At 47.4% G+C, this 22547-nt stretch overlaps 1 protein-coding gene and 1 pseudogene across 1 annotated transcript in view; one reads left to right on the top strand and one right to left on the bottom strand.

Moving 5' to 3' along the window:
- Hsd17b2 (hydroxysteroid 17-beta dehydrogenase 2) overlaps positions 1 to 22547 on the top strand; it is a 68613-nt gene that overhangs the window by 1009 nt on the left and 45057 nt on the right. The window lies entirely within an intron of this gene.
- Positions 13983 to 17966, bottom strand: LOC128103664 (60S ribosomal protein L18a-like; annotated as a pseudogene).

The following is a 22547-nucleotide window of genomic DNA, read 5'->3' as shown; positions in this document are numbered from 1 at the left end:
ATTAGAATTCCCCCCGAAGTTATCCTAACCCAGAAAGGCCTGGAAAGAAGAGGAAAGGCCATTGGCAGAGGAATCTTGTGAGGAGGTAGTCACCCCTGCATGGGGAGGTCATCACTTCTGGCTGTGGACCCTGGGTGTGGTTGGGAGAAAAATCACAGGTTGGACAATTCACTGAGAAACAGACTCTAAAGTTTTCATCTCTTTTTCTATTTTCACCTTTTACCTTAAACCCAGTCACAAAACTCTTTCTTCATTTGAGCACAGTTCGGTTCTTGCCGGGGTGTGGGAGTGCAGGAGATGTTTAAAAGTAAACAGTGTTGTCAATCAGTGGACTATTGACCTGGGTGGATGCCTGGTATCACCTGGGAACCTGCATCTGGGGACCTGGGGTTCACGTGAGTCTTCAGATGACTGATGGTTGGGAAGAAGGAGGCATAGCGAATCATGGGTGGAGTCTGTACAGGGGCAACCACCCAAGAATTCTGGAATCATATTAGGTTAAACGTAGCTGTTGTGTTTCCCAGTTGCATGAAAGAATACAGAACCTTGCAGTACACTGGAGATGTTTCTGTCTCTGTCTCTCTGTCTGCCTGTCTCTGTCTCTCTGAAGATCAGAGGTTGATCTTGGGTGTCTTCATCAGTTACTCTCTGTCTTAGCTTTTGAGACAGGTCTTTCACTGAATCTGGATCTTACCAGTTGGCTAGTCTGGCTTGCAAGCAAGGCCCAGAGAGCCTCTTGTTTTTGGCTCCTTAGTGAGGGGATGACAGCATTTCCTACTATGACTAGCTTTTTTCGTGGGTGCTGGGGATTTGAACTCAGGTTCTCATGCTTACATAAGTTTTTTACCCGCTGAGCTATCCCCAGCCTCAGCAAAAACAGTTATGGCATCCTGCCAGCCATAGGAGCTCCTGGAAGTGCAGACACTCTGGGAGATCCATCCAAGGTTTAACACTTCCGTAGTTTACCTATGAGAGGGGGTGACTCCAGCAAAAACCTAAGGTAGATGAGAAAATAGCAATCTACTCCTACCTGTTTGTCTTGTTAACCCCTAAATCAAGTAAGCAACACAAGCCCCGTGACTAACCCCTGAGAGAAGTTCTTTGGAGCTTCTCTTTAACAAGCAGGACTATAGATGTTTGAGAGGCACTACAATGTCATTTTCTGTCATTTGTACAATGAAGGCACACGTTTGGTAGTGTTCCTGGGAAGGTTTCAGATCTTCACTAACGGAAAAATTGGGGCCTGGGGTTGGAGTTCAGGGGTAGAGGAACTTGTCTTGCTTGTGCTAAGGTCCAGAGTTCAAACTTCAGCGCCACAGACAGAACAAACACAAAACAAACAAACAAGTTCCCCCCTCAAAAACAAAAACAACCAACCAACCAACCAAACAAACAAACAAAATAAACAAACGAAAATCAAAACTCACCAAAACTAAAAGCTTCAAAACAAAATGGACAAAGTTAAAATGAGTTTGTGACAGCACCTGAACTCATTAAATTTTTTTAAAAAGATTTATTTTTAACTATGTGTGCATGTTAGGAGTATGTGTACTTTTCAAGGCATAAAAATATTTAAAAGAGAATCAAGACATGGTGGTGGATGCCTGAAGTCCCAGCACTGGGAGTTCAAGGTCATCCTTGGATAGGTAGCAAATATGAGATCAGCTGCATAAGACTCTGTCTCAAGTAAACAAACAAAAATTTAAAAGAGGTTGGGTCTGCTGGTGCAGGCTTGTAATCCCAACTATTTGGGATACTGAGGCAGGGGGATTACAAGTTTAACAAAACCTTATCTCAAAATAAAAAGTCAAAAAGCTGAGGCTCTGGCTTCAATTCCTAGGACTAAAAATGGAAAAGGTAAGCAGGGACTCTATATAGAGAAATGACACTGAATAGATCACTTGAGTTTCTACTTAATTATGGTCCTAAGTGTAAGACAATTACAAACTCAACTTTGAAAGAATCTTCTCTGTCTTTGAGTCCCTCACTTCACCGCATTTCACTGTGATGTTCAAAGCTTCTTTGCCTCTGAAGTAATCTTGTTACATTAAGCATTTGTAGAATGTTTGAATGTGGCCGGGCGGTGGTGGCTCACGCCTTTAATCCCAGCACTCGGGAGGCAGAGCCAGGCGGATGTCTGTGAGTTTGAGGCCAGCCTGGTCTACAGCGCGAGATCCAGGAAAGATGCAAAGCTACACAGGGAAACCCTGTCTCGAAAAACCAAAAAAAAAAAAAAAAAAAAAAAGAATGTTTGAATGTGTTTGTCTCTAAAGTATCCTGAAACAATAATGGTCATTTGAGTTTTTAAATGACTGTAAAATTAATGAAGAGCAGGCCAGTATGATTGCAAAAACATCTCAAGCACCCAAAGATGGAAAAGACATTTGAAACCAGAAGCTCGTGGCTGGGTCCAGCATCTACTTCACCTGAGGCTGGGATTCTGAGAGGAAGACCCTGAGGCAAGGTTTAGGAAGGTTTCCAAGAAGCAAAGCAGGCGAGGGAAAGGGTCAGGCCAAGTGATGAAATCCTCTGAGGGTCACTTCGCTTGGTCACTCTGGACAGAGGTGAGTCACATCAGAGCTGCCCAGACTGGGTATCAGGGAGTGGTAGTCTTTGACATCACCACACTGTCAATCATTAAACAAGGATAGTGCTGTCCCCTGCCACTTAGCTTCTGAGCACTTCTGGCTCCAGTGGTCACTAGTGGTGACTCTAACACCCTGGGGACAGCCCCTCAGACTTGGCAGTGTACCATGAACCCATGCACCCACACAAATGGCCAAGGGCTCCGGGAACATCTATCACAAGCCTGTTTTGAACCATATGTCTTTGGGCCTCCGTTAGGAGCTTTTGAACTTCTGTTGTCCCACTGTAGACTGTGGAAATGTTGCTTAACCCATGCAGCGTATGCTCACGGGTGGAGTTAATGGGGGTCAGGGAGAGTGACAGAACTGTGGACTAGGCTGGGCAGAGAAGCAAGCCTGAGGGCAGAAGATTTAGAAAAGCGTACAACCCGCCTTCTTCCTAATCCTTGACCTTGGACCGACTTGGGCTGGGGGTCTCCCCAACCCCACCCTAACTCCTCAAATGAGGTTGTATCAACTTGATCCTCAGATCCTCTGGGCTTGGCGGCAGAAGCTCAGACAACTTTGATTTCCACCTTCATGTCTCTCCCCAGTCAGACATGCCTTTCTCACCCACGGTGACTGCTCCCTGCTGATTCTGTGTCTGAATCTGGGAGGCTTTAAAATCTAGTGAACGGACATGGCCGCACCAGACTGTGGCTGTGAGATGAGAAGAGCAGGCACCACCAGGAGGTACCCATGGTGTTCTGCAGCCCACCATGGGGCAGGGGAGGGAAGCTGGGGGAGGCTTGACAAGGGCAGTGAGTTCTTAAGAACCCAAAGGGTCTTTCTATAGCCTTCTAAACTGCTTCGCTAAGTAGCTCCATACAGCTTGTTTTATTAGAAATTTTCAAACTGAAAATTTCGAAACTTGATTTAACACAAGATGGATCCAGGAGAAGAAGTGGATTCATTTGAGCCAGTCTTTATTTTATAATCCACATGCAGGGTTCCAAGCGCGGTGACATCTTCCAGGAGTCCAGTGGAGGTTCTGAAAGTTGAATGCTCCTGGTGTCATCTTGGAATGTGGGCTCTTTTGAATTTGACTAAAGAGAGAATAAAAGTCTATGTTCAGAGCTTTCTAAGTTCTTTTGTGTGTGTGTGTGTGTCACTGGGAATTGAACCCAGGGCATCATGCTAGAGAAGAACTATCCTTGAGCCACACCCCGAAGCCTGAATGACAAGTTTACTAGCCATTATAGCTAGGTGGTTTTTTATTTTTATTTTTATCTTTTTATGGGGATGGGGAATAGTCTCAGAACAAAATCTGCCTGATTCACTGTAAGCTGCCTGAAGGCAGGACAAAGGTCTCTTCTGTCTGTGCCAGCCCTCTCAGACCCAATGCTATGACAGTGAGTGAACGAGGGTAAATGAATGGTCCCCCGCACTGGGGAAATGCTCCCTTCCCTTTTGTGAAAGCATCGCCCAGTTTGGCCACTTGCTTATGTACTTATCCACAGGTTCCTTTTGCTAGGGTCACTTGGACAGAAAGGGCAGTGTGACACAGCCTAACTCTTGGAGGTCCCATTGTTCCGTGGTGATCTAATTGTCGGCATGTTCCAGACAAGACTTTGTGTGGGCTTGGATGTAAGCGCGCTCTTACTTACCCAGGCTGTGACACAAATAGGTGCTCCTTTGTCCCCCACCAGGCTCTGAAGATGCCTTGCATGGTGGCTGGGTGGGGCTTTCCTAATGTCCCGAGTTTGGCTTCGTCTCTCGCCCTGCCAGCCACATTCTCCTTCCAGCCGTGGTTGCCTCTGCGTACCAGGACTCTGCATTTTTGCGTGTTTCCTACTTCTCTGCCCCTCCGCTCTCTGAGGTTCTTCTGACTTTCTCTGAGGTACTCTCTGTGGCTCTGTCCTTCATCCTCCAGTTTTCCTTGATTCTCCACCACAGAGTGAAGCCTCATCAGGCTACATCCTCAACGTGTAGCCTGGTCAAGCTACCGCTCTGTGCACCTAAGATGTTGTGTCTTAGGAAGTCACAAGACCTAATTATGCTTCTATGACCACCCTCTAAGCACAAGGTCGTTCATCATAACAGCCACATTTCTTTGTTCCCCTCTATTATTTCTCTACAGTTTCCAGAATCTTCTCCATTCTGTTCCATTTCCTCCAACCCATTCCTTTGAGACGTCAATTCAGAATTCTCAGTTTGTGCCCTCTTGGTATGAACCATAAGAGCAGAATGAGATGAAACTACACAGGATCGGTGCAAGAGTCTCCACACACCGGAAGCTGTCGTTTTGTTTGGTGGGATCCGTTCATAGCCTTTCTTCCTGCTGACTGAGCCTTAAACCAGTGGTGAGAAGCCAGACAGGCAGGTGGATTAAGATGTCAGCCTTGTTCCTGGTAGGAGCATTGGAGGACTTCTCTATGGTGTGTGGTGTTAATGGCATGCCCAGTGAAAGCAGGGTGGAAAAGTCACAGGTTTTGTTCATAGGATGGGGCTTTAGTCTGGCCAGCTAGGAGTTCCTTAGCCAGAGAGGAGTGCTTCTACACGACCCTCTGTGATCCTGAGTTTCCTCCTCAGCCCTAATTGTTTTCTCTTTGAGACCTTTTTAGTTCTCTGCTAAAGAGGAAAACAAACTGCACCGGGGAGGTCACTCATGTCTAGTTCTTTCTGTTGGCTCAACAGCCCTTCCTTTGCTCCACTTCCGGGAGGCAGGAGAGGGAGGAGCCAGAGAGCAGCTAAGAGTGTCACAATCATTTATGTCCCCCACGCTGCAGAGAATATAACAAGTGGGAAAGAAGATCCCCCTTCACTTTAGGTTCAGGAGGCTGATGGAGCACAACTTGTGTAAGAACGACCCAGTGAGGTCTGACGACTGTAAACACAATGGAAACAGTGGCGGGCGTGGCGCCTCCCTCCCTCCCCACACATCTAAACCTTGACTGGTAAGACACACACCATGTTAATAGAGATTGCTCACTCCCGGTGGGCTCTTAAGCAATCCGCTTCACTTGTTTGAGTTAATTTTTCTTGTGTGGGAACTCGGATTGCTTTCTCTTCTACAGATTAAGCAGTTATGAACATACATTGCCAGCTAGTATAGATTAGGCGATTCATAACATAAGAGCACCCTGCCCCCTTCCTAAGCTTCTGCAGTCCAGTCAAGCCCTTGACCAAGGAGGGTGAAGGACTGTTATAGGAGCTTGGCTGGGTCACTCATTAATGCTGCTTCCATATTGGCTCCATTCATTGTTGCCCCGATCCTTTAATCCCCTGCATCCTGGCCATTCCTTGGCTGGCAAGCTCTCTTCCTGTAGCTAATTTGTTTCTTCAGTTCCTGGAGTTTTTACTTACAGGCTTTTCTTATATGTCCAGGGTTTAGATCCCTGGCTTAGTACTGTGTCTGCCTTTGGCTGTTTTCTCTTTAAGCCCTGGTTCATTTGAAAGCTCATGAATGATCAGAGTTATATGCAACAGTCAGCATGGAGGGGAGATTGAACGGACTGAGAGAGACCTCTGGATTCCATCCATGCACAAAGAAGACTCACAGGAGACACCTGCGTCAGTGAAACACATGGGAAGAAGGCCAGGACAAAACCAATTCATCCTGGACAACACGGAAGTGTGGAGAATGCTAGGGGGAAAAGGAAGACAGTAAATTCAGTCCAGAGACCAGGCTGAAAAGAAGACATTTGGGGAAAGGGAGACATTTTGGAGGTGGTGATTTGGACCCCCAAAGGAAGGACCTGAGTATGCCAAAAGGATGGAGAAAATGGATGGAGCAGAAGATGCCGCAGGAGCTGTGGGCTTCTCTGCCTTTGCTCTACTTGGCTCAGAGTGCAAAGCTACGGCTTAGTAGGGCAGTTTGCCTACAAAATGTGTCTTCGCTCATTCATAGTTATAAGCTTTTCAGAGAATGAAGTGAACTAGAGCGTCCCAGATGCTTGGTACAGTGCCCGGCCACACAACACATTCTCAGAAAATGCTATCATAGGAAATCAGACAAGACAAAGGATGGTAAAGTAATGTGTGTGTGTGTGTGTGTGAGAGAGAGAGAGAGAGAGAGAGAGAGAGAGAGAGAGAGAGAGAGAGAGAGACAGACAGACAGACAGACAGACACAGAGACACAGACACAGAGAGAACAAGAACATCAGCTATTCTCTGAACTGAGAGAGGTAGTTGCCTCTTGCTCTCACTGTGCTCTTCCTGCCAAGGTCAGTTAGAGCATTCCTCACCACCTATAGCAACATTCTCAGAGTATTGGCTTGTTCTTATCTTTCCTTTGAGCACCTGTTATGGATCTGGGGAAGTCTGGCTCCCAAGGGAATATTTGGTAATGTGTGGTTAGAGCTGTGAAGCATGGGGACATGCCGCATCTAGTGATAAGACTGGACCATTGCCAGACCCTCCTACAGTGGCACAGCGTGGTCCCCATCACAAAGAACAATGTGATATTGTTATTAATAGCTTTGAGGTTGAAACACTTTGACCTACAATGTGAGACTTGTAGACCAGGGCCACAGCATGCACATGGATCCTGGTATCCCCAGGAATCAAGAATAAAGCAATACCACGATGGGCACCCACATGTAACAAAGAAAGTGGAATCCGACTGATCTCAAAGAACAGACTCTGAGACAGCTTCTGCTCTGAGTACTCTGTGGTGCAGGGCACTGGGAGGTTTGGAAAGAGAGTTCACAAGTGGAGTGTGGTGGCTCATGTCCATTATACTGTCACACCAGAGGCTGAGGCAGGAGGATTGCTTGCAGTCTGAAGTCAGCCTGAATTAGAGTAGTTCAAGGCAGTATGGGCTTCAGAGTGAGATTCTGTATAAAGGAGGGAAGGAAGGAAGGAAGGAAGAAAGGAAGAAAAGAGGAAGGAAGAAAGGAAGAAAGAAAGAAAGGAGGAAGAAAGGAAGGAAGGAGGAAGGGAGGAAGGAAGAAAGAAAGGAAGGAAGGAAGGAGGAAGGAAGGAGGGAAGGAGGAAGGAAGAAAGGAAGAAAAGAGGAAGGAAGGAAGAAAGGAAGAAAGAAATAAAGGAGGAAGAAAGGAAGGAAGGAAGAAGGGAGGAAGGAAGAAGGAGGGAAGGAGGAAGGAAAGAAATAAATAGAAGACAGAAGGCAGGATGGAGCCATGGGGTGTCACTAGAGATGCCATTGCTACAAACAAGAAAGTCTGAGAATGGAAGCTCTGGACTGCAGGTGACACCAGAGCACACCAGAGCACACATGACTCTGAGCAGCTCAGTGTTTTGACAGAATTAGCCAAGAGCTGAAGCAGGACACAGAATCAAACAGTCATAAAACAAGAATGGCTCCTCTGGAATCACATAAACATGAGCTTCTCAGCCCAGTTCTGGTCTGTGGATGTAATGTGACCAGTGGCTTCAAGCTCCTGCTGCCCTGACATCACCACGCTATCCAGGAACCAGGAGCCACTGCCAACCCTTCCTTCTCTAACTTGCTTTTGCTGAGGTTTTTTGTCGCAGCATCTCAGTAACTTTTCTGTTGCTATGGTAAAATGCCACGACCAAAAGCAACTTCTAGAAGGAAGAGTTTATTTGGACTTACAGTTCCAGAAGGTTAGCATCCATCCTGGTGGGAGGGTGCGGCAGCAGGCGGCAGACACAGCGGCTGCAGCAAGAAGCTGAGAGCTCACACCTCAACACCAGCAGAAACAGAGGGCAAGGAGGGGGAGGCGGCTTTGAACTCTCAAAGCTTGCCCCCAGTGGCGCACTGCCACCAGCAAGGCCATACTTCCCAAACCTCCCTAAACAGGACCATCAACTGCCCAATATTCAAATACCGGGGCCTATGGGGGGATTCCAATGACCATGCAGAGCAACAGGGAAAGAAACTAAGACACTCGCTCACGGTGGCTTTTGATTAGGGTCCCCTACACAGGGAGTCTGGCCACCCAGTTACCTTCAGTCCCTGTTGCTTGTTTATCCTTGTGTTGTAACCATCACCCTCAGAACACATCTGGGTTCACCTTTTGCTTTCTACCTCCATTGCTTTGGGCTCGGTCCACCCTTCCCCCACGCTCCCTCTTGCTCTTTAGAATCCCGTGGTCGCCTCTTTAGCAGGTCCTTTGTCGACCACCGAGAGTGTCCATGGTCAACCAGTGTCCCTTAGCTTGCATTTCCTTCGCGTCGTTGATTTGGGTTTGCCGTTGCCAAGGGCAGCCTCGTTGTCTTGGGGCCCCAGGGCACTAAGCAGTGTGTGCCGTGCCTTCACCTCCAGTGTTTCTTCATCCCTTGGAGCGCTGCCTTCCTCACCTTCTTATCTTTTTCAAAAATCAGGCTTTCTCAACCTTGGCATTATGACTGTTTTGAGCTGGAAAATGCTTCACGCCTGAAGCTGTTCACAGCATCCTTCCCTTGGCTCACCAGGGACCGGGAGCACCCTACTCCCTAGTGGAGATGGTCAAAACTTCTCCAGACAATGCACAATGTCTTCAGATTGTTGCCAGCTGAGACCTAATGGCTTAAGGGTCACCTTCTTGAACAAGAGTCCTTTGGTCTCTGGGTGTCAAGCCTCTTGTTTTTTCTCTTTCTGTACACATCCTGTTATGGTTGCAGGACATCGCTCAACTTTGAAATAACATAGTGGACGACTACGAAGTGCCAGTGACCCAGACCTCGTGACTACCTTGGCTACTTCATTCTGTTCTGTAAGGACAACATTGAACACACCTCCCATTCTAGTGTCATTTCTGTTGCTGTGGTAAAACACTCTGACCAAAAGAAACTTAGGGGAGGAAAGGGTTTATTTGGCTTAAACTTCAGGTCACAATCACTCACCGAGGTCACAGTCCATCACTGAAGAAAGTCAAGGCAAGAATTCAAGACAGAAACTTGAAGCAGAAACCATGAAGGAACTCTCCTTGTTGTCTTTCTCTCTGGTTCACTCAGGCTTCCATTCACCTAGCTTCCTTATAGAGTTCAGAACCACCTGCTCAGGGAATGACGCTGCTCACAGTGGGCTGGGCACTCTTACATTAATTAACAGTCAAGACAATCCCCAACAGACCCACCTGATAAGGACGGTTACTCGACAGAGACTTTTCATGGAAATGATTCTAGACTGTGTCAAGTTGGCAGTTAATATTATTTAAGACACTTCCCAACACATGGTAGGTACTCGAAACTGGGCATTGAATTAACACAGACACACATAGACGAATGTCCTGGCATGCAGAAACATCTGAGTGGTCAGGTACATCTACCAGGTGATAATGGTGATCTACTACAGCACAAAGGCCATATTCTTGGGAGTCATGGAGTTCCAGTTTCACAGCTCTGCCACCTACACCAGGGGCGTGGCCTGGCACAACTTAAATAACAATGTGGAGTCTCCATTCAGCTGCAACGAGGAGAGGTTACCTTTGAGAGTATGCCCGGCTGGTTAGTCTTCTCTGTTGGCTCCCAGACCCCAGGTGGTTTGGCTGAGTCTCTTTATGCTCTTCATCTTGGCTTGCCAGTGCCAGGGGCAGGCTCACACTGTCCTTTCAGTGCCGTGTACACACAGTGCCAAGCTTAGAACAGATGCTCAGGGAATGCCCTTGGTGCAACCTAGGGATCAAGTCATATTTGTAGTTTAATGGCTTCGCTTTGGGCAGTTGTCTGTTGAGGCAATTCTCATGGGACTGGTCCTGGGAGAAGTGACCAGCATAAGTCCTCCTTTGGTGAGACTGGGTCTGGGGAGGACATGTTACTTTAAGTTCTCCACTTGTACATTTGGGATTCTTGCAGAATACTGGGAAGTCAGGGCAGGGTCTCTTTGCCTGTCCGTTTTCTTCTTCCGCATCAGCTTTTGCAAATGGTAAACTTAGCGAATGTACTGTGTCCACCTCTTAGATGCAGGAAATTGCATATGGAGAGTAACCTCCATCCCCAGGATGGTACAAAGGGGACTTCAAGGATCTAAAATTCTGGTGAGGGATTATAGTAAGAAGAACTGCTAGTGGTTTCCAGCTTGCTCACGGCAAAACTCTCTCAGAGTCCTCTATCCCCTTTGAGTTCCTCTACCTGCCAGAAGCCCAGCCGAGAAGCCCCGTGCCTCAGACATGCTTTTCCCCTCAATGGGTTCATCCGGCTCCCACTTGGCCAGTAAGTGGCAAAGGTGGGGTCTGCATTGAGGCCCTACTCACTCATCTTTCTAGTTTGTATGCTCCAAGTTCATACCCCATTGAAAATCACCCCATCCCCTTAGCTTCCGTGGGCTTTTTAGTCCACCAGGACTCCATGTGGTAGGGAGGGTAGGGTCTGTATTCATGCCCTAGGCTTGCTTCTGTAATCAAATGCACAGTGGGTATCCCTTATCAAAAGGCAATTTCAGAATATTTGTATATACACAATGAGATATCTTTGGGGTGGGACCTAAGTCAAAATAAGAAATTCATTTATTTTTCATATCTGCTACACACACACACACACACACACACACACACACACACAGAGCCTGAGGACACTATTATACAATGATGCATTGTATGCCTGTGTCCAGGCTGCCATCTGTCACATGGTATGGCATTTTCTACTTGTGACTTTATGTTGACATTCAAGAAGTTTTTGGTGTTGGAGTAATTTGGATCTCTGCCTTTGAGACTGGAACTGCTCAACCTGTACCCCAAATAGCTGGCTTAAAAACAATAGGAATTCTGCTCAGAGTCCTGAAGGCAAGAAATTAGAAATTAAGTTATTGGCAGGGCCACACGCCCTCTGAAGGCTGTAGACAGGAGTCCTTCCTTGTCAGTACCAGTTTCTGCTAGCCCCCATGACCTCTCACTTTCAACTGCAGCTGCTCAGTCCCTACCTCCGCTTCCCACTGGCCTTCTTCCCCACAGGTCTAGGTCCAACTTTCCATTTTCCCTTTTCTTTTATGGAGACAAGGTCTCATGTAGACTAGGCTGTCCTTGAACTTGCTGTGTAGCCAAGAATGACCTTGACCTTTTGGTTCTTCTCTTTCTACCCCTCTGACTTGTTAGGATTGCAAGAGTGTGCCACCACACCATTTATTTGATATTCTGGATGGAACCCAGAGATATCTCCTCAGAACTCATTTTATTTTCCTTATAGAGACACCAGTCCACTCTTTTGCATTAAGACTTCCTTCAATGAAGAACTATGATCTAGAAGTGTAAGCCAAATGAGCCCTTTCCTTCTCTAATCCTGTCAGCAGCCACCCTGTTTCCACGTCAGGTCACATTCTGAGGTACTGAAATATGCAGTTAAGCTTGTAACACCTCCTCCCAGGACATAACAGGGTTCTGTTACCAGAAAAAGTGTGTTTGTGTGTCGTGTGTGTTTGTGGGTGGAGGGGTAGATTCTGGGCATATCCATTCTGCACTCAGCATCTTTGCCGTCTTCTCCACTCTGCTCTCTATGTTTGAGGTTGGCCTCTGCCAGCTGGGAACATGGGGATCATTTGACTGGAGACCGTAAACAGGGAAGACCAAGAAACCCAGAGTGTTTATCCCTCCCCTCCACTGTCCTAAACGATCTCTTCCCCGGGGGTTATACTGTAGTTTCTCTGGATTCCTCCTGCTACAGGGTTTGGAAGAGAACCTGACTGACTGAGCGTACTTCCCCCAAAGTGTCTGCTGTCCTTTGTCCTCGCCTGCCTTTTCTGTTGCTGTTGAGGCAGGTCTCATGTAGCCATGACTGGCCTCAAACTGGCTACGGTGTTAAGGATAATCAAACCTTTGATTCTTTAACCTCAACCTCTCAAGTGTTTGGTTTACCGCTGCCTATGATCACACCTGGATCCCACTGTGCTGGGGGTCAAACCTAGGGTCTCTTTTCATGGGAGGCAAGTGCTCTGCTGACTGTGCTACACCCAAGCTCTTCCTAGGTCTTCCTGCCCCTCCTTCTCCTCCTCCTGTTCCTCCCGCCTCCTCCCCCACCTCCTCCTCTTCTTTCTTCCATCTCTCCCTCCTTCTCCTGTGTCTTCCTCCTGTGTCCTTCATCAAACCTCCCTTGATTCATCCAACTTGATTTTATCTACTACAGACTCTAACCAGCACATTAGTCAAAACAACCATAGTGGTGGTATTGTGTTCCCCAAAATATTGTGCACCCTAATAAACTTATCTGGGGTCAGAGGACAGAACACACTAGATGTAGAGGCCAGAAAATGGTGGCACACACGCCTTTAATCCTAGCATTCCAGAGGCAGAGATCTGTCTGGATCTCTGTGAGTTCAAAGCCACACTGGAAACAGCCAGGCCTGATAACACAAGCCTTTAATCCCAGAAAGTGATGGCAGGAAGAAGAAAGGTATTTAAGGCGTGAAAACCAGGAACTAGAGCCAGTTAAGCATTTAGGCTTTTGAGTAACAGTTCAGCTGAGATCTATTCACATGAGGATACAGAGGCTTCCAGTTTGAGGAAACAGGATCAGCTGAGGAGCTGGCAAGGTGAGGTGGCTGTGGCTTGTTCTGCTTCTCTGATCGTCCAGCATTCACCCCAATACCTGGCTTCAGGTTTGTTTTTATTAATAAGAACTTTTAAGATTCTTGCTACAAACCATCATCCTCTGTACTTCCAGGGAAGGTTGGTTCTCTTGGTATTCTTTGACTTCGTAAGTGTCTCGATGATGCCAGGGCGGTGGGCTGTGGCCTCGACTTCTGGTTCTCACTGTTCCACCAGTGCCGAACCAGGCTTCATTCGTTGATCTAACCTTCTTTCTAAGAAATTCCTCTCTTAGGCACACAGGCTTTGGCTGTGGGGCAGGCACTGAAGTCAATGGAGGGAATTCACAAAGCCTGGGCATAAGGAGGTCAAGAGAAGAGGGACTTGTACTTCATGGGAGGGAGCCAGATTCTCAAATACTCAAGTCGGCGAAGAGCTGGAGGAAGCTGGGATCCAGGCAGGTGAAGGTTGACCCACCTCTTGTGTAATGTACAGAAGATATTAACGACTTCTCATCACTTTTCACCATCCTGAGTGGAAATGAACAGAGATTGACAGTGCAGAAAAATGTACCAGCGAGTGAAGAAGGGCACGACAGCGGGAGCTAGAGTCGGCAGGTCACTTGTGTCCCTCATCTAGACAGGAAGTAGAGCCAGACGACAGAATCTCAGAGCCCGCCCACCCCTACTGACCCATTTTCTCCATCAAGTTGCTACATCCTGAAACAGTGCCGCTAGCTGGGGACCAAGCGTCCAATTTCATAAGCAACTGGGAGACATTTCATGTTCAAACCACAACAGCGGGAGTGGTGGAACACCCTTGTGATCCCAGCACCTGGAAATTCCCTGCTGCAGCCCAGGACCCAGTTGGATGACCCAAGAAGACAGAGTTCTGGGAGGAGGCTAGCTTTAGATGAGATAATGGGGGCCCCGTGATCGCATTTGTACCCCCTCTTTTTTGACTCTCTGGGGTGATATTCAGTGGGTCTCTGGGTCTAGAAGATGTCGGGCCTCTTGGTGGTGAAGGGAGGTGTGTGCTGGTGCCGCACCACAGGGTGAGGCAACGGGAACTTGATCTTGGAGTCGTGGATCCTCTTGACAGCCAGCTGGGAGCACTTGCCGGCTTCAGTCTCTTCTACTTTCATGATCTGGACGGAGTGTGCATGGGCATGGTGCCGGCACCCATGTCTCGGTAACACTGTGTGATGGCTTCAGAAGTGATCAGGTCCTGGTACTCTTGGTACATGTTATGCAAGTTCTTCACGTGCGTGCAGTGGTGACTTCTCAGACACCTGTCCGCAGTACACTATCTCCCCTGATAACTTCTTCATCTTCTTTAGCTGCGACAAAAATACCAGAAGCAGGACTTGGCCACCACATGGTTGGATGTGAAGATGTAGACTCAGTACAGTGGCAGTGTGTGGCAATTCAGGGTGAGCAAGAGGGCCTCCCCACCTTTCACTCACAAAGTGTGCCAGAGGACTCTCTGTCTGTCTGTCTGTCTGTCTGTCTCCTCCCATTTGAGGAGGTTGTCCTCTCTGGGCTAAGAAGAGATCTCATACCAAAACTTAACCACATTGGCACCCTTGGCTCAGACTTCTGTTCTCCGGAACTATGCAAGAGTGGATTTCTGTTGTTCAATCCACTTGATGGATTGGTATTATTTTTTTTATTGCAGGTGGAGTCAGTGACTACATGTAGAGGTCACACCTTCCTCACTTGTACAATCCTGGTATCTAACATGATATCTGGCATCCAGACTCAACAGACGTTGGTAAATACATATCAGCAGAGGTCAAGGGATGCTAAGGTGTAGCAATGACTACTCAGACACCACCTCTCGATCTTATCCATTGAGAACTTCCTGGGGACTTTGCTCATCCCTGAGCCTTGGATGTAAGACTGAGTTCTCATGTCTGAAGAGGGGATTGGCTCTGGGAGCTGGGTAATCATTCAACAGAATACAGGGTTCCCGGTGTACCTCCAGCAGGGTCCCGGAAGGCTGGATTCTACCGCACGGTCCTCCCTCCCACTGGGCTTGTATCAGAGAGGCCACATTACACAAATTTGAATGGGGCAGCTTGAGTTACAAAGGAAGGCATCGGCAGATTCAAGGGCAAAACAGCTTCCAGACACCTTTTCCCTCTGTGTCCACATCCTGGCCTTGTAGAACTGGTTCATCCAAAGGCTGTCACATTCCTCTGATAATCCCATCACCCAGAAACAAGCAGCCTTGTGATGAGCACGGGTCCTCAAAACTGCTAAGAAAACACAGGTGGGGTGGTGGTGGTGGTGGTGGTGAAAGCTCACAGCAAGCTTTTAATGGACAATGCATCTGAGGGCCCTGGTGTTTATCTTCTGTTTGTTTGTGGGACCCCCAGCAGCCTCGTTCCCTCCTCTAGTTCATTTTTGGGGACATTGTGGAGAAGGTACCCTGGCACTCTGGTGCACCTGGATTTCGAGACTGATAATATTGCTTGTGAGAGTGAGGGGTCAGGAGAGGACACACACTAGGCTTTTAATGGGAGACAGGTGGTGGGCTGCAGCCTTGTACCCGCATATGACCTCTGTCTCCGTGGAGGTCCCTGTCTCAACGGTGTTGTGGAGCCCCAGCACATACTGCTTCATTCAGGGACCAAGATCAAATCAACAGCTCAGTGGGTAGAGTGCTTGCTGCGTAAACGTGAAGAACTGAGTTCAAATCCCAGCATGCATTTGGGCATGGTGCTGGGCAGCTACTGCCCAGAGTTAGGAGTCAGGGCAGACACAGGCAAGCCATGGGAGATCACTAGCCAGCCACATTAACCAAGAGAGCAAGCTCCAGGTTCAGTGAGAGACCCTGTCTCAGAAAGTAAGGTGGAGAGCGTAGAGGAGGAGGCCCAGCATTTACCTCTGCCTCTCACACATGCACACACAGGCTAACTCATTTGCATGCGCATGTGCACAGACATGAATACACTAAGTACATAAAAAGATTAAATCAGCAGTCCCAATCACGTTAATGCTGCAATTTGTGTGTGCAGGTGTACCTGTGTGTGGGTGCACATGCCTAAACATGCATGCATGTGGACACCAGAAGACCTTTGGTATTGTTCTTCAGGGATCATTTACCTTGATTTTTGGGCCAGGGCCTCTCAACAGCCTGGGGTTTGCCAGTTAAGCTAGACAGACTGGCCAGGTAGCCCTAGGGATTTGCCCGCCCCCCCCCCCCACGCTGGGATTATCAGTGTGTGCCCCCACACCCAACTCTTTGATGTGAGCATATTGCCAACTGACTCGTCTCCCCAGCTGCTTTATAATACAATTTGATGATAAGAATATCTTACTTTTGTGAGTTTTTCCCCCCTCTTTTTCCTCCCAAACGCAGAGCTCTAGTCTCATCACAAGAAAAAAAAACATCAAATGGTTCTAACAAATACACATTCCACAGACCACCTGGGTAGCCATCCTTCAAAGCATCCAGAATATGAAAAACAAAGAAAAGTCTGAGAAATTGTCATAGACAAGAGGCACGTAAGGATTCACTGTGACTCAGCTTAACATGTTCTGAGATCCTGGAGCAGAGAAAGGACTTTAAGTCAACAGTAAGGAAACCTTAGGCTGGAGCGACGGCGTTATTGGTAAAGCACCTGCTGTGTTAGCATGAGGATCCACTTTTGGATCCCTAGAACATGTGTGAAAAAGCCAGATGTTGTGATGCATGCCTATAATCCCAGTGCCGGGGAGGCAGAGACAGGAGGGCCCCGGGGGTGCTGGACAGCTAGTCTAGCCAAGTTGGTGGACTCCAGGTTCAGTGAGAGAGCCTATCTCAAAAATTAAGGTGAAGAGTGGTTAGAGCAATTGAGGAAGACTCTTGACGCTGGCCTCTGGTTTCCACATGTACATGCCCCTTCCCCCAACATACGCACACGCAGGAACACACACACACACACACACACACACACACACACACACACACACACACACGCACGCACGGACGGTGTGTGGGGGGGCTGAATGAAGTGAGGAATTTAGTTAATTACAATGTTTTCCTCTTACCTGCAGACTGTGTGATATTTGGGTGTAATAAAATAGCAATAGAAAAACCCTTAAATCCTGTTATTCTCCCTCCAGTATAGAAAATGCGCCTGTCTCGTATTCCTTTATGGCAAGAAAAAATTCCCTAGGGGTGTCAGGAGGTGTCCAGGGACGGACTGGTCGGCCACTGACCTGCTTCGTACATGGAAAAATCCCCTTTACCCTCGAGGGAGGAAGAGATTAGTGCACGTGGAGGGGAGGGATGCTGTCCTCACGAACAACACGCCCCAACCTGCCTCTTTTTTCTAACAGAGGGTGGCCTGTATTTCCCATGATTGCCGACGATTCCCTTTCCCCAAAGCCTTCTCCTTTCCAATCAAATCTGTGTCCTGAGCATTCATGCATAGTCTTGTTTTTAAAATTTTTGTCATGACTGAGAGGAATTGCTTTGTGCTGGGTTTCAACAAGATGTTAGTGATGGGAAATTGGATGTGACATGTACGGGACCCTCTCTACGCCTTCTTCATCTTTCTATGAACCTAAAATTGTTTTAAGTAATGAAATCTATTTTTAAAAGTTTTAAATTTGTGTGTGTGTGTGTGTGTGTGTGTGTGTGTGTGTGTGTGTGTGTGTGTTGTAATGCACATGCTAGCCCTGGAATGCATGTGGAGGTCAGAGGACAACTTGGGAGAGTCAGTTCTCTCCTTCTACCGTGTGGGTCCCAGGGATAGAATTCAGGTCATCAGGTTTGGCTGCCAGCACCCTTACTGGCTGAACCATCTTGCCTGCCCTGAAATCTATGTTTTGAAACAAAGACTTGCCTCGCCCTGACACCTCAGGTGTGAAACAGCTCATCTGACTCTTTGGATGTGGTCGCTTTAGTAGCCTCAGTTCCCGGCTACCTCACCATTCCCACACGAGCTAGCCTTGTGTTGCTTCACGGGTGCCCGAGGGAGGGACATGGCTGAATTTCACAGTGACCAGATAGCAAGATGAGTCAGTGCAGTTGATTGTCGATATCATGACTTGAGACTGAAAATATTGGAAAGAGATCAGATGTGTTTCATTCAGGCTTTTTCTCTTGCTGTTATTCTTTAGACAATATGGCAGAACAGTAATTTACAAAGCATTTATATTTCTTGGATGTTATAGAGAGATGAGTTAAAATACACAAGAGGATGTGCCTGGAATGTACGTGAGTGTATAACATTGTCTATGACAGACATGGACATCTTGGGACTTTAAGGTCTGTGAGTGACCTGGAGCCCCTTCCCTGTGAACACCTGTGTGAGAAATAACGATCCTTACTATATAATAAGTGTTCTGGAGATCCACAGTAGTGAAAGTAAAATGTTTTATTTTGCAGCCTTGCAAAGTCAAAAAAAGATAAAGCCAAAATTGGCTGGAGCGTCAATTTGGCACAAAACAGTGCTTCTTATATTCCGGTCATAATTCCCTGCCTCTTGACTTTCTCATTGGCTGAGTTATTCAGGAAGGCTCCATCTTTCCAGCTTGTCTAGCACAAGGCAGAGGACAATGTTTTACATGTTTAGAGAGGCTTAAGAGACATCCTTCATCCTCCTGGGGTTCAAGAGCACCCCTCTTTCCATTTACTTGAACTCAGTCACATGGAAGACTGTCCGCAACTTGTCAACCTTAAGATGAAGAGTCCCAGGCTAAAAAGCACCATGTGATACTTAGGGAAGACAGGCCCTGTGCCTCCTGCTTGTCTGTGATTCATGGATGAGCTCTAAGAACACCTCATACTGAAAATGGGCTGTAATAGTTTACTCCTTACACGAAAACAGCTCTACTCGCAATTTTCCTTGTGAAATGGTTAGTAGGAACACGTTAAAAAATGAACATGGCCTAGCCGGGCGGTGGTGGCGCACGCCTTTAATCCCAGCACTCGGGAGGCAGAGCCAGGCGGATCTCTGTGAGTTCGAGGCCAGCCTGGGCTACCAAGTGAGTTGCAGGAAAAGGCGCAAAGCTACACAGAGAAACCCTGTCTCGAAAAAACCAAAAAAAAAAAAAAAAAAAAAAAAATGAACATGGCCAATAACAAGAAAAGGTCTGGGTCTGAGAAGATACCGAAGTTGGTAGAGTGCCTAGTAAGCAGTGAACCTGCCAGGCATGATGGTACTTACATGTTTGTAATCCTAGCACCAAGGCGGGAGAGACAGCCAGATCCCTGGGGCTCACAGGCCGTGTGACCTATCCTACTTTGCCAGCTCCAGGCCAGCGAGAGACCCTGTCTCATCGTGATGGTCCATCTTGATTGCCATCTTGTCGTCAGCATTTAGAATCACCACAGAAGCCAATGTCTGACATGTCTGTGAGGGATGGTGTAGATTAACAGAGGTGGAATGACCCACCTCAGTCTACAGGCTGCAGCAGGCAAGCCAAGCAGCTGCATCCATCTCTCTCTGCTTCCTAGCTGTGGATGAGGAGGCAGATGGGAGCCCTTTGATGGATCTTGATGTGGGATGCCGGACTGATGCCCAGTTTCTGAAGCAGGGCAATGGCAGAGGACAATGTTTTACATGTTTAGAGAGGTTTAAGAGACCTAAAGGCCAAAAGCTGTACATCTACCAACAAACAACAAACACTTCCTGGATTACTCTGACGACACCTCAGGGGACACAGGGCTGAAAGTCCTGACTGGTTTCCACCTACTCAGGACAGGGAGTTCTGTAGTTTTTTTTCTTTTATCAATTTGTCCCTTTCTAAAGGCGTCTCTTCTCGGCTGGACATGTCTGGAATTCTGCATGTCCAAGTTGGTCACATGCAGCACCCCCACCTCCATCAGTTCTGGGGACATCAGTAACAGGAGCAGTGTGCAGTGTTGATTAGCTGGTTGTTGTGATACCCTGTGTATACCTGTGTTACATAGAACGTGGAAATATGGCCGGGTTCTGTGCCAGTTTCTGTTGCATCTGAGAATGTGCGTCTCTGGTGAGTGGCAATCTGGAGGCCAGTGGAGTGGAGCTGAGCTGGTCCCCCCCCCCCTTAATGTACAGAAGAGGGACTACTGAGGCAAACATGAAAATCTTTGGATTGGAATGTGAGGGGTACTGAATGGCTGTAGGGACTTAGAGAAGAGCCTGGTGATTGATGGGTGTGAGGCACTGCACAAGAAAAACAAGGAATTCCAGAGAGTGACATAATTGGGAGGTAACCAGTGATGAATTCATTTTAACCGGGGAAGGGCAGGAGGATTTCAAAGCTCATGAGAGGTACCAGGACTAGACTGTATTCTTGGTATCTATTTGTCTTTGCCAACTCTCAATTACTATAATGAAGTACTGGAGACAATCACGTTATAGAGAGGAAAGGACTCACAGTTTTGGAAGTTTCCGATCATAGCATCGGCCCCATTGCTTTGGGTGTGGGGTATCCCATTGAGAAGGAAGTACATGGTAGAGCGAATGGTTAGCCTCATGGCATGAACGAAAGGGAGAAAGGAAGGGGACAGTGTCTTATAAACCCCTTCTAGGGCATGACCCCCATGACTGAAGATCTCCCTCTAGGTTCATCCACCTCTGGATGAGAGCACTATAGGGGGTAGAGTGTTAAGTCTTTAATATAGCCATTGTGGAACATTCCAGATACAAACTACAGCACCATTTCTTTGTTCAAATCCAGCCAGGCAAGGGAAGTGGTTCAGTTGGTAGAGTGTTTACCTAGCTGGGTTCCATCTCCAACACTTCATGAAACAAGCCTAGTGGTGTCTGCCTGCAATCCCAGCAGACTGAGGCAGGAAGATCAGAAGTTCAAGGTCATCCTCAGATACCTAGCAAGTTTGAAGCTAGCCTGGGCTATGGAAGACCTTGTCTTAAAAACAGCATCTAGCTGGGCCACTTTGGCTGTTGTTTTGTGGCAGGGCTACAAGTTGCTTCCTCACCCAGAAATGGGCACAAACCACTGCATTTCCCCTTCTGACGAGCAGGCATGGGAGTTGGTTCAACATTACACTGCAGACATGATCAGCGTCAGGACACACAATCCAGAGTCAGCCCTTTGTGAAGGGAGCTGGCATCGTTGGTGTCACTTTGTGCAGGTGTCCCTCCTGCCCTGCCCAGGTACCTAATGAAAATGTTCTTCAGAAGGAGACAGTTAGGCTTGAGTGTTGACTCTAGCCCATCCCCACTGTGTGCGCAGTGGCCTGGTTCACCTTCCCTTAGCATCTCAGCGGCTCATGTTAATGTAGGAATACAAAAGACTATGGGAGAGTTATTCTGAAAGCTTACACCACAGGAAAAGGATCATTTATTTTCATTATGAAGTAGACATGAAACAGTAGCTGTTTCCAAGGGATGCTCACTAAGCTACAGTTAGTGGTGTGTTTGTTGGGGGGGAGGACAGAGGTAGTTGTGCCACTGTGCTATGTCGAGATCAGAGGACAACTTGTAGGAATTGGTTCTCTCCTTCCAACTTGTGGATCCCAGGGATGGAACTCAGGTTGTCAGGCTTGGTGATACAAGTCTTTATCCATGGAGCCATTTAGTCAACCCAGCAGTTAGCATCTCTCCACAGTGTTACAAACAAGTGAAGTGGGTATCTAGAATCTGCTCCTGCTAGACCAAGAGCTAAGTCCAGTATGGGCCTCAAGGAAGTCTCAGTAGTGTTTAGTCTTATTTTATCTCTCATCTTAGAATCACTTGACCTACATTATGGGAAACAGGCAGCGTCAACATGAGGGTGGCAATCGTGGCGATTGCTTAAGTCTTAAACTAAAGGGAGGGGAAAGTTCTTTCTCCATCCATCTCCCACAGAATTCCAACCAGATCAACAACTCCCAGTAGATGTCCTTAGGAAAGGGGACAACACATTTCAGGGGCCTCAATTCAAAAATGCTCATGCACAGGGCAGGTCACTCTACAGAGGGATGCTGGTGATTAGAGACACTGCTGAATAATGAGCGTTGTTCCCAGCTGTGGGGACAGTCACAGGGACTTTTCAGGCCAGCTAAAGATTGGCTTTTCTGTGATGAATTGAGGCAAATCTTTGATGTGCATCTGTGTGTGTGTGTGTGTGTGTGTGTGTGTGTGTGTGTGTGTGTGTGCATGTGTGTGTGTGTGCGTGTGTGTGTGTGTGTGTGTGTGTGTGTGTGTGTGTGTGTGTGTGAAATCTTCTGATTCAGAGTCTTTGAAACTTTTACAAAGTAGATTGTGAATCAAATGAAATGTATTCAGAGCACAGCCTCTTTGCTGACACACAGTAGGTCTTTAGTTTATGTGCTTCTATGCCTCCAGTAGACACAGAGTTCCACAATGAAAGTGTCTTTGTGTCCCTGAAGCTGCTGCCTGCAGGATCCGCTTTACATTGCTGCTGAGTGAAGATGACATGGGTAACCAAAGGGGTCAGAGGGACTTCAGGGACAGAGCCACATCCCTGAATGCTGCATCACTGTGGTTAGAATTTCTGTGACAATCTTGTGTGTGTGTGTGTGTGTGTGTGTGTGTGTGTGTGTGTGTGTGTGTGTGTGTTTAAAGGTTAGAGGAGCCATCTATCTGTCTGACTTTTTTTTTTTTGGTCAGGGT

The sequence above is a fragment of the Peromyscus californicus genome, unplaced genomic scaffold, assembly GCF_007827085.1.
Source record: "Peromyscus californicus insignis strain IS unplaced genomic scaffold, ASM782708v3 Scaffold_8__1_contigs__length_139910024, whole genome shotgun sequence".
Taxonomy (NCBI): Eukaryota; Metazoa; Chordata; class Mammalia; order Rodentia; family Cricetidae; genus Peromyscus; species Peromyscus californicus.
This window is presented reverse-complemented; position numbering and strand designations above follow the sequence as displayed.